At 38.4% G+C, this 12,168-nt stretch overlaps 1 pseudogene; it reads left to right on the forward strand.

Annotated features, from left to right (window-relative positions):
- The first annotated feature begins 1,897 nt into the window (after window positions 1-1,897).
- Window positions 1,898-5,240, forward strand: LOC102826874 (annotated as a pseudogene).
- Window positions 5,241-12,168: the final 6,928 nt, after the last annotated feature.

Consider the following 12,168-nt stretch of genomic DNA (forward strand, 5'->3'; position numbering starts at 1 on the left):
TGATGTTCAACCATTTCAAGTGGTAGCATATGATCAAGAGCCAATGATACTGGAGGAGGAAGTCCAAGGTGCACTGAAGGAATTGGCAAGGAACAAAGCAAATACAAATTGCTTTGTATTTGTAATACAAATAAAAAGATGGAATACAAATTGAAATCTTTCAAGAAAATGAGGCAGCACTGAAGGAACTACATCTATCCCAAGAATTTGGAAGACAACTTTCTGACCAAATGATTGGAAGACATTCGTATTTGTGCCCATTCCAAAGAGAGGTGACCCAACGGAATGTGGAAATCATTAGACAATCTTTGATATCCCATGCAAGTAAAGTTTACTAAAGGTAATAAAGAAACAGCTGCAAGCATATATTGAGAGAGAACTTCCAGAGGTTCAAGCCGGATTCAGAAGAGGCCGTGGAATAAGGGATATCATTGCTAATGTCTGATGGATCTTGGATGAAAGCAGAGAAATGTTTACCTGTACTTTATTGACTACACAAAGGCTTTTGGTTATGTGGATCACGATAAGCTATGGACAACATTGTGAAGTATGAGTATTCTGGAACACTTAATTTTGCTCATGAAGAATCTGTACATGGACCAAGAGTCCATTCTAACAGAACATGGGAACACTGAATTTTGTTTTTGGTTTTTTGGTTTTTTTTAACACTGAATGTTTTAAAATTAAGAAGGTGTGCAACAGGGTTGTATTCTTTCACCATACTTATTCAACCTGTGTGCTGAGCAAATAATCTGAGAAACTGGGTTATGTAAAGAAAAATGTGGCATCAGGATTGGAGGATATGCAGATGATACAACCTTGCTTGCTGAAAGTGAAAAGGACTTAAAACATTTACTGCTGAAGATCAAAGAGCACAGCCTTCGGTATGGATTGTATCTCAACATAAAGAAAACAAAAATCCTCACCACTGGACTAACAAACAACATTCTTATCAGAAAAGATTGAAGTTGTCAAGGACTTCATTTTTCTTGGATCAACTATCAACACTCATGGAAGCAGCAGTCAAGAAATCAAATGGCGTATTGCATGAGGCAAATCTGCTACAAGACCTTTTTAAAGCATTGAAGAGCAAAGATGTCAGCTTGAGGACTAAGGTGCGCCTGACCCAAGTCATGGTGTTTTCAATAACCTCATATACATGCAAAAGCTAGGCAGAGAATAAGAAAGACCTTAGAAGAACTGATGCTTTTGGGTTATGGTGTTGGAGGAGAACATTGAAAGTGCCATGGGCTGCCAAAATAACCAAGGGATCTGTGTTAGAAGAAGTGCAGCCAGAGTGCTCCTTGGAGGCCAGGATGGCCAAACTTCATTTCTCATATTTTAAACATATTGTCAGGAGGGACAAGACAGCAGCAAAAGATATCATGTAGGGGTGGCGGGCAGCAAGCTCTTGGGAGGTGGCGTCTTGGCCCGGACTCCGTGCTGGGGCTGGCCCTGCACTTTCCACTGGGAAGAAGTCGGGGCCTTTCTCCGCTCTGCTTCTCCACCCTCGGAGCTCTCCCAGACAGCTCTGAGATTTCCCCAGAGTCCAGAGCCCGAGGGGCCTGTTCAGCTCTCGGGTTCCCGCTCCTCCTCGTCCAGCCTGGGTCGCGAGCGGCCGCCGGGACCAATATACCAGGTGTAGGGCCGTCACTTGTAGCCCCAATGCCTGAGCGAGAAGAGTGGAGCGTGTCCAGGTGGTTGGAGCGGTGGAGGTGTCCCCCGGGGGCCAGTGAGGCCAGAACAGCAGGCCCGGTGAAGTTTTAAGTGCTTTGGGTGCAGGACTGATGGGAGTCTGGTGTAATTTGGCTTCCTGAAATTCTGTTTTAGCAAGAAGACAGTAGAAATACTCTTGGAAACAAAACTGAAATTATAGTAAGCCAGAATTTATTTTGACATGGTTGTCAGCTCACTTACCAATATGGACACCTTTCCCAACAATTTTCCTCCTGCTGCAGACAGTGGACTGACTAGTTCTCAATCTGAGTTCCAAAAAATGTTAATTGATGAAAGATTACAATGTGAACATCATAAAACAAATTATCAGACTTTGAAAGCTGAACATACAAGGTTGCAGGATGAGTACACAAAGTCACAAAATGAACTCAAGAAACTGTTAAATGAAAAGCAAACTCACCAGGAAAATTTTCAGCTGCTGCTTGAAGAGTTAAGAGAGGAATTAGTAGAGAAAACTAAAGATTTAGAGGAACTGAAGCTGCAAGTATTAACTCCACAAAAACTGGAATTGTTAAGAGTCCAAATACAACAAGAATTAGAAACTCCAATGAGAGAGCGTTTTTGGAATCTGGATGAAGAAGTGGAAAAGTACAGAGCTGAATATAATAAGCTTTGTTATGAACATGCGTTTCTTAAATCAGAATTTGAACATCAGAAAGAAGAATGGATGCATTTTAGAAGAAGAAAAAATAAAATATGAATCAGAGATTGCAAGACTGGAGAAAGATAAAGAAGAACTACACAACCAGCTGCTCAGTGTTGATCCCACAAGAGACAGCAAGCGAGTGGAGCAACTTGTTCCAGAAAAAGTCCATTTATGTCAGAAATTAAAAGGTTTAGAGGCTGAAGTAGCAGAATTAAGGGCTGAAAAAGAGAATTCTGGTGCTCAGGTAGAGAGTGTCCAAAGAATACAGGTGTGGCAGTTACCTGAAATGCAGGCTATAGTTAGAACCCTAGAGGCTGAAAAACAGTCAGCTAAACTACAGTGTGAACGTTTGGAAAAACAGCTACAATCAAACAATGAGCAAAATACTTTTTAACCAGTAAATTGCATAAAGCTGAATGAGAAGTGAATATTGACCAGTAAAGTGAAAGAACTTAAACATTCAAACAAACTGGAAATAACAGACATCAAGTTGGAGGCAGCAAGAACTAAGAGTGAGCTAGAAAGAGAAAGGAATAAAATTCATAGTGAAATGGATGGATTGCAATCAGACAATGAAATTCTCAAGTCAGCTATTGAACACCACAAAGTGCTCTTAGTCAAAAAGGATCGTGAATTAATCCGTAAAGTACAAGCTGCCAAGGAAGAAGGTTATCAAAAACTTGTGGCATTACAAGATGAAAAACTAGAGTTTGAGAACAGATTAGCAGAACTGGAGAAAATGAAAGTGGAGCATGATGTCTGGAGGCAGTCTGAAAAGGATCAGTGTGAAGAGAAATTGCGGGCTTCACAGATGGCAGAAGAGTTGGCCAGAAGGGAACTTCAGAGTATTAGGTTGAAACTTCAACAACAATTTGTGAATATTGAAAATGCAGAGAAAGAAAAAAACGAAAATTCTGACCTAAAACAGCAAATCAGTAGTTTGCAGATCCAAGTAACCTCACTTGCACAGACAGAGAATGATTTGCTGAATACAAACCAAATGCTAAAGGAAATGGTGGAGAAGTTCAAACAGGAATGCCGAAATTTAAAAAGCCAAGCTGAAAAAGCTCAACTAGAACTTCAAAAGACATTGGAAGAGAAACAGACACAGTGGTTAGAGGAAACACATAAACTTCATGAGAGTATCACAGACAAAGAAGAAAAGTATAATCAAGCAAAGGAGAAACTGCAGCGACCTGCCATAGCCCAAAAAAAGAGAAAATCTCATCATGAAAACAAATTAAAGAGACTTCAGGAAAAAGCAGAAGTTTTGGATGCAAAGAGAGAAGAATTGGAAACAGAAAATCAGGTGTTGAATAGACAAAATGTTCCATTCGAAGAATATACAAGGATTTTAAAAAGACTAAAGGATATACAGAGAAGGCATAATAAATTTCGCAGTTTAATTTTGGTTCCTAACATGTCTCTGACAGTATCTATCCATCCTGTTAGCCTTCAGTCATCAAACATGATTCCAGGCATGGAGCTCTCTCCTTTCCTCCTCTGTCGAGAACCGGCCTCGACAAGGGGGTTCGGTTCACGAAGTTGGGCGATCTGGCGGCAACAGATATAGAGAAAGAATACACACAAAGACGCAAAGAGAGAGAACACAAAACACTCTGAAACCAGAGTGGATGCGACACTGGCGGGCTGACCCTGGACTACCAGCATCGTGGCCCCTGCAGGCAGTAAAGCACCGCCCTGCAAACCTTAAAGCATGCCTTGCCAGCTGTAACACCTCGCATGCCAGTCGTAACATGCGGGCTTCGGTCTGCGCCCCAGTTTTATTTTGGGGAGGAGCTTTACACAAAGGAAGGTGGGGTTTGTTAAGATGGGGTACAGAAGTGAAATGTGATTAATCGTTCAACACAGGACACAAAGATTTACAGGTACAAATTCTAAAACATACATCACAAATTGTCTTGATAATCTAACATCCTTAATTTTCCAGAAATTCAAGCAAATTTATACCGTACTTTTCAGGTTCGAATCCCAAAACCCGCAACTCAGTTTCTCAAGCCTAATTAACATACTTATAGCACCTAATCTCGGATGGGGGAAGGTGAAAAGGATTGGGAGGAGTCCCGCTGTGTCGGCTGCCTGGCTGAGATTTGCAAGAGAAAGCAAGAATGGTTTTGCACCTGGGGGCTATCCAAGAAAGCAGACACCTTATTATTCTTAGGACAAAACCTGGGACTATGACTTGGGGAAACTTGGCTTTTGGAACTTCCCAGCAAACTTGTTTTTGGAGCTTTTTACAGTCTCGGCTTTAGGAGCAGTTTAATATTTGTCTATGGGTATCAAGGGCTCATGTATTAAGTTAATATCAAACATAACTAAATAATTTGATAAAGAACAGTTTGGACGAACTTGCCCCGTGGCCAGAGTCTGTTCCTCAGAGAGATCTGTTCTTAGAACCTTAAGCACTGCCAACACAGTGGAGACATTCAGAGGGGCACATTAAGAAACCATTTTCTCAGAGGCTACAGTTACAGGGGTTCGAAGCATAGAGTGAATTAATATGGCTAAAGACAATTATACAGAGCTAGCCCCACAGTGAGTTCATAAAAGCCAATGAACCTGGGATGTCCAGAGGTTACTTCCTTGAGCCCACAGGGTCTCTGGCCAGCAAGTCTGAGTGCAGCCACATGCTGGATTTTCGTCCATGACACTGGTCCTCAACACCCTAATACCTGCAGTCTGCAACACTCCTCATCTTCAGGAGGAACAACATCAAAGGGAACTCTCTTTACTGCGTAAAAGACTAGAAGAACTGGAAACAACACAAAGAAAACAGCTAGAGGCACTTGGATCTCCTGGGAACTGCCTTAGAGAAAAGACAGATCAGAATTGGTGAAAGCAGTGACTCAGTAAAGCTTTACCGTATGTGGCATCTAGATACTTCATTACTGTTTGCCAAAACGCTTGCATGTGCCTCAAAGAAAGGTACCAACTGCATATACTGTATTTCATGAGTTTGGGATTTTAAGATATTAATGGCAAATGAAACATTAAAAGAAACTATTTCAGAGATAAAGTATTTACTGACTTTTTTTTTTTTTTTTTTTGGCATTTTGCCTAAAATGTGCCCATGTTGAATTCCCTCTTCTTCATCCTTGAGATGTTTGGCATAATAGGGGTAACAAAAATCCTCTGGTTTACTGTATATACAGAGGAGTTATAAACCTCTAGTTCTCGAAAAAAAAGATGACAATTTAAAAAGTCAGCTAAAAATAAAATAAGTTACCTATATATATGTTCATTAAAAAAAGATACCTTTTCTAATACCTGTGTAAAAACAACAACAACAACAACAAAGATATCATGTTTGGTAAGGTGGAGGGTCAGAGGTAAAAGAGGAAGACCCCCTGCGACATGGATTGGCAAAGTGGAAGCATCAGTGGGCTCAAGCATGGCAACAATTGTGAAGTTGACCCAGGTCCAGGCAGTGTTTTGTTCTGTTGTACATAGGATTGTTATTAGTATGTACCGACTCTATGGCACCTAACAACACAAGTTTCGTCTGTTTTTACTTTGCCCAGTGGGAAATGTTAATACTGAATTTCAAATTCAACAAGATACCATACCATGGTCTTGGCCTGGAGTTTTTATAGACAGAAACTAGAACTATCTTTCCAAGGTTATCTTCCCCACTTCCGATAAAGTCCCATAAAAATAAAATTCAAAGGCAAAGATGATTATTGTTAACAAATATTACCAGTCCTTTATAATTGCTGTTGTTGCTGTTAAGTCTCATCTTTTTGGGACCCTGAATAGGGTTTCCAGTAAGTGGCTGGTGACTTTGAACCACCAAAATTGTTGTTAGCATCCAGTACTTATCCTACAGTGCTTAACTAAGACTCCACCAATCCCCTATAAAATGTAATCTTAATAATCCCTTCATTTTTATAGAAAGCTTGTTCTTGCAAACTTATGTAATATTCATATCAATTATCATTGACTTTCAGTAGATTTTTTTTTTCTCTTGGACAGGATTTACTAAGAACTTGTCCTTAGTCTTTTTCTATGTGTCTAAATTATACTCATCCTTTAAAAATCAACTTATGTTTCCACTTTTTATCCTAAAATGAATCAGGGATGCTAAGGGCCTTCCTTAGTGTTCTCTACACCTTCTCTCACAGCACTTATTGCATGGTTTTTATAATGATATTTTATCAGTTATACCCTCTTATAGAGAGGAGCTACATCATAATCATTTTCATACCTTATTTCTATGTGCAGGATTTTTATAGTAAGAATTCAACAAAATACAGCATACGATAAGTGTACAATAAATATTGATGGTATGCCATGGAGTCGAGTTCCGACTCATAGCAACCCTGTATGGGGTTTTTGATGCAATACATCTTTATGGGAGCAGAAAGCCTCATCTTTCTCCTGCGGAGCAGCTTGTAATTTCGAACTGCTGACCTTGAGGTTAGCAGTCCAACTCGTAACCACTACACTACCAGAGGTCCTTGCAATAAATATTAGTTGAATGAAATTAGAGGAGTTTTATTAATTTTTATCATTCTCCATTTCTAATTCTATCATAGCCAAGGCTGAACTTCATGATTCTTAACTGCCCAACTAATGCTATCCTATTGTTGTTGTTGTTGAGTGCTGTTGAGTCAGTTTCGACTCACAGCGACCAAGTACAGGGTTTCTGAGGAACAGCTGGTGAGCTTGAACTGCCAACCTTGAGGTTAAAACTGACTTTGCAGTTTCTCTATAATTCTATACTAGAAACCACCATTTCCCATGGTTGTGTTGAGAAAATTATAATTCTTGTTTTCAAGAAACTATTGGAGAAATGTCTTGGTTAGCAGATCAAGGTTCTAGATGAAGAAAACATTAGGAATCACAAACTCTAGAGTAAGAGATTCTTCCATTGTCTTAGTACCTCCCTGAATCCAGACACCTGGATATGATTACAGACAGGAAGATTAAGTGCTGTCCAAGTAATGCCATTTCATATGAGGAAAATAGCAGGTCATGAAAATTTTCTTTATAGTGTTGTGATTTCATATTATAAACGCAAAACATAGTTTTTCACAGTATAAAAAAATAATGTTAATTTTCACATAAATGAAAAACTCTGAAAGGACCAGATCTTTAAGCTGGGTTAATTTATCTTAATATAACATAAAATGTTTTTATAGAGGATTAGGAAAAACCGTATTATGCACCAAAGTGAGGATGGAAAAGACAGTGATATTTATCATAGGAAAGGGAAAATAAAATTCCATGCACCTATCGGGAAATCAGTTAACACCACTATTATTCAAATTTATGCAATAACCAATAAAACCAAAGATGATGAAATTGAAACCTTTAACCTACTTCTTCAGTCTGAAACTGATCAAACATTCAATCAAGATGATTGATAATTACTGGTGCTTGGAATGTGAAGGTGGAAATTAAAAGGAGGGATCAGTAATTGGAAAATATGATCTTGGTGATAAAAATGATGCTTGAAACCCCATGATAGAATTTTTCAACACCAATGACTACATTGCAAACACTTTTTTAAGCAATATATGTGGAGCCTATACACATGTAACTCATTATATGGAATACACAGGAATCAAATTGACTACATTTGTGGGAAGAGAAAATGAAGAAGCTCAGTATCACCAATCAAAACAAGTCCAGTAGTCAACTGTGGAGCAGACCATCAATTGCTCTCTGGTTGAAACTGAAGAAAATTTGAAGTCCATGAGAGCCAAAATATGGCCTTGAAAATATTTCACTGGAATTTAGAGGCTATCTCAAGAACAGATTTGATGCATTTGATACTAATAACTAATAAGAGTTGTTGTGGGGTGACATCAAGAACATCATACATGAAGAAAGCAAAAGGTTATTAAAAAGATGGGAAAGAAAGAAAACACAAAATGGATGTCTGAAACTTGCTCTTAAACATACAGAAGGAAGAAATAATGGTTATTAGTAATGTGACTTGGATTCATCACTAAGAGCCTGAGAGTAAATGGCGGAGTATGGAATGGAAACATCCCCAATTGCCAACCAAGAAAAAGTCCAAAAGTCAACCATCAAGGTTGCAATCATTGTAATAAAATGATGAGTTTAAAACCAATGTTTTCCCATGTAAACTATCACACAATTCACAACAAATACTTTTTAAAAAAACAGAGTAGACTAGAAAAAAAAAAAAATGGGAAAGATGGTTTTCATGTGATTTAATAAAATCTAGCCACATTAACATCTTAATTAGAAAAGCATTTTTAAACTGTGATCACATCTGGAGAAATATGCTCAAAAGCAATCCTGAGAGAAAACTGAGCTTTATCCTTAACTTACTATCATAACTTGGTTCACATATTTATTCCAAGGTCTTGAAATAATTATTTAAATTTAACAGCCTTGCAAATCTGTATGTCATTATATTATGAATTTAGGGGACTAGGGAAGTAATTTTATATTACTATCCATTGTATTTCTAAAAATAAAGTTACACGTACTCCTCAAAAAAAAAAAGTCAATCATCAGCTGGAAATTTGATCCTTACAGATTTCTGGGATTTTAAAGGGCCAGTATTGAACACTATCAGGAAAAAGGTTCAACAGTGCTCATTACAGTGAGAAGTTCATTGAAGAGCTGAAGACTAAATTTTGGATTAGACGCAGAAGACTGCTGTACCAGGGCATTGTGATCTTGCATGATAATGCACATTTACACACCTGTCCCCACACTGTTGACACTCTACAAAAACTCTCTTCTGAGGTGTTAAAGCATCCTGCCTGTATCTTGAACTTGCTCCATCAGTTTTTCACCTATTTAGTGCTCTGAAAGTAGACCTTCCAGGATGAAGATTCACCTCTGATGAAGAAGTGAAGACAGCGGTGCATTGTGGCTCACAGCTCAGCCTAAAACAATTTTTTATAAGGGAATATGAAAGTTTAATAGATGGACAAAGTGTATTGAAAAGTAAAGAGACTATGTCAAAAAATGATGTATTTGTCTTTTCTAAAAGTTGATTCAAATAAATTCACAGTCAGAGTACGGATAATTTTCTACTCACCCTCATATTTTTTTCTTTGTTTTTTCCTTCCTCTGTTGGTATTTTCATTTCCTTCTTTTCTTTTTGATTATTAAAGTCTTTTTTCTTGCTATTATTTGTTTGCTTTCCTTGTTTGTTTTTTTTCTTTATTATTTAATATTTTGCAATTGTTTGTTTGGGATTTTTTCCTTATATATTTTGTCTTGTGGGAGACAGCAATTGTGCCCACATGGCCCAGTGACACCCATACCTCCTGTAGCCCCATCTACTAGGTGATGATCCCCAATGACTGATCCTTCCTCTTTGTTTCCAACACTGGCATACCAAACAACAGTAATTATCAATACATCTTGATGATTATGCAAAGGCTTTCCATTGTGTTATCATGACAAGCTATGGACAACATTGCAGTGAATGAGTATTCCAGAACACTTTACTATGTTCATGAGGAACCTTTACAAAGACCAAGAGGCAGTTGTTCAAACAGAACAAGGGAACGCTAAATGGTTTAAAATTAGAAAAAGTGTGTGCCAAAGTTGCATTCTTACACCATGCTTATTCAATCTTTTTGTTGTTGTTGTTAGGTGCCATTGAGTCGGTACTGACTCATAGTGACCTTATGCAAAACAGAACAAAACACTGACTGGACCTGGGCCAACCTCACAATTGTTGCCGCATTTGAGCCCATTGATGCTGCCACTTTGCCAATTCATCTCACTGGGGGTCTTCCTATTTTTCTATGACCCTCCACCTTACCAAACATGATATCCTTCTCCAATGACTGGTATCTCCTGACAATATGTCCAAAGTATGAGAGACGAAGTTTGGCCATCTTGGCCTCCAAGGAGCACTCTGGCTGCATTTCTTTCAACACAGATCTGTTGGTTCTTTGTGCAACACATGGCACTTTCAATATTCTCCTCCAACACTGTAATTCAAAAGCATCAATTCTTCCAAGGTCTTCCTTATTCACTGTCCAGCTTTTGCATGCATATGAAGTTATTGAAAATACCATGGCTTGATCAGGCACACCTTAGTCCTCAAGCTGACATCTTTGCTATTCGACATTTTAAAAAGGTCTTGTGCAGCAGATTTGTCTAATGCAATATGTCCTTTGATTTCTTGACTGCTGCTTCCATGAGTGTTGATAGTTGATCCAAGAAGAATGAAATCCTTGACAACTTCAATTGTTTCTCCGTTAATAAGCATGTTGTTTATTGGTCCAGTGGTGAGGATTTTTGTTTTCTTTACATTGAGGTGTAACCCATAATGAAGGCTGTGCTCTTTGATCTTAATCAATAAATATGTTAAGTCCTCTTGGCTTTCAGCAAGCAAGGTTGTATCATCTGCATATCGCAGGTTGTGAATGAGGCTTATTCAATCTTAGGCTGAGCAAATAATTTAAGAATCTGCATTATATGAAGAAAAATGTGGCATCAGAGTTGGAGGAAAAAAATCAGACCAGTCAGGCATACAAAATATCACCTTTCACTGGCAACTTCAGAAGATTAAAATATAGATGTGCTACCTTTGAACTTCATCGAGTTCTCTATTATTGGATTTGAAGACTCTCTAGCCATTTTTAAGGGAATGCATGGCAACTTTTGAAGCAGAGGTAGTAAAAGCTGAGCTCAATAGAAAAGAGGAATTTTGTAATGAACTACGTCTTAACATTTCTGAAAAATCTGACCAAATAACTAAACATAAAGAGCAATTAATGAATCTATGTAGATCTTGTCAGGTGAAAAATGCTGACCCTGTCTGAACTTACACTAAAGGAAGACCAGACAGTAACCAGTCCTCTTGTTTGGCCAGAAAAATCCGCTTTCAGTGTGCAAAAATGTGTGAAAGTGACCCAGAAAAGACCTCTGCACTGGATCACAGCCCAGCTTTTTGCCTCTTTTTCTGGCTTCCAGACATTCTGACAACAACACAAGACAAGTACCAGGGCTGTTCTGGGGAGAAAAGAGAATGAAGAATGTAAGTGATAGGAACTTTACTTCTGTTTGTATAAAACTTCCCTTCATCAAGTTCTTCTCAAAGTTTGGCTAGTGTGAGAATAAAGCTGTGTAATATAAAATAAACGCCTTATTTGGTTTCAGTCATGTCCCCAGCAAAAAGCTTAGAAAGGCAGATTTGAATGTGATTTTATTTCATTGTGTTGTTTGGAAGGAAACAAGTTGACTGTATATCCATTTTGGGGTGGATCTTATTCTCCTTAATGACATTGAAAGGTTTGTCGGTTAATAAAAAGATCTGTAAGTCATGGATTTAAGTCTTCACACTGACATGAGTTTGAATTCTAAGTGAGTCACTCTATGAAGTTTGATAGCTCTAAAATGAGGAGGGATGATGGGAATAGCTGAATCACAAGACTTTTGTGTGTGCCAGAAAAGATAATACTAAGAATAACCAAAATTTATAATCTTGGACTAAATATACAAAGAGTAATTATTCATGGGGAGTTGGAATTATGGACTACTTTAATTTATTTATAGAGTGCATTAGCTCTGTAGGATATTCCCTGGACTATGAACCTTAAGGCCAGAAGTTCAAGTCTACCAGTTACTCTATGGGAGAAAGATAAGGCTTTCTGCTCCTACAAAGATTTACAGCCTCCATGGAACTTAGCAGCAACAACAACAACTAATTGATTTAGTCAAGAAGACACTTGGTCACCTTAGAGCAGGTGGTGGGCCGGCAACGTCTGGCGTATGGGGTCCCCAGCCGATCTCCTCCCTCCCTGCCTTCCTCGGATGGC

The sequence above is a fragment of the Chrysochloris asiatica genome, unplaced genomic scaffold, assembly GCF_000296735.1.
Source record: "Chrysochloris asiatica unplaced genomic scaffold, ChrAsi1.0 scaffold00048, whole genome shotgun sequence".
NCBI lineage: Eukaryota > Metazoa > Chordata > Mammalia > Afrosoricida > Chrysochloridae > Chrysochloris > Chrysochloris asiatica.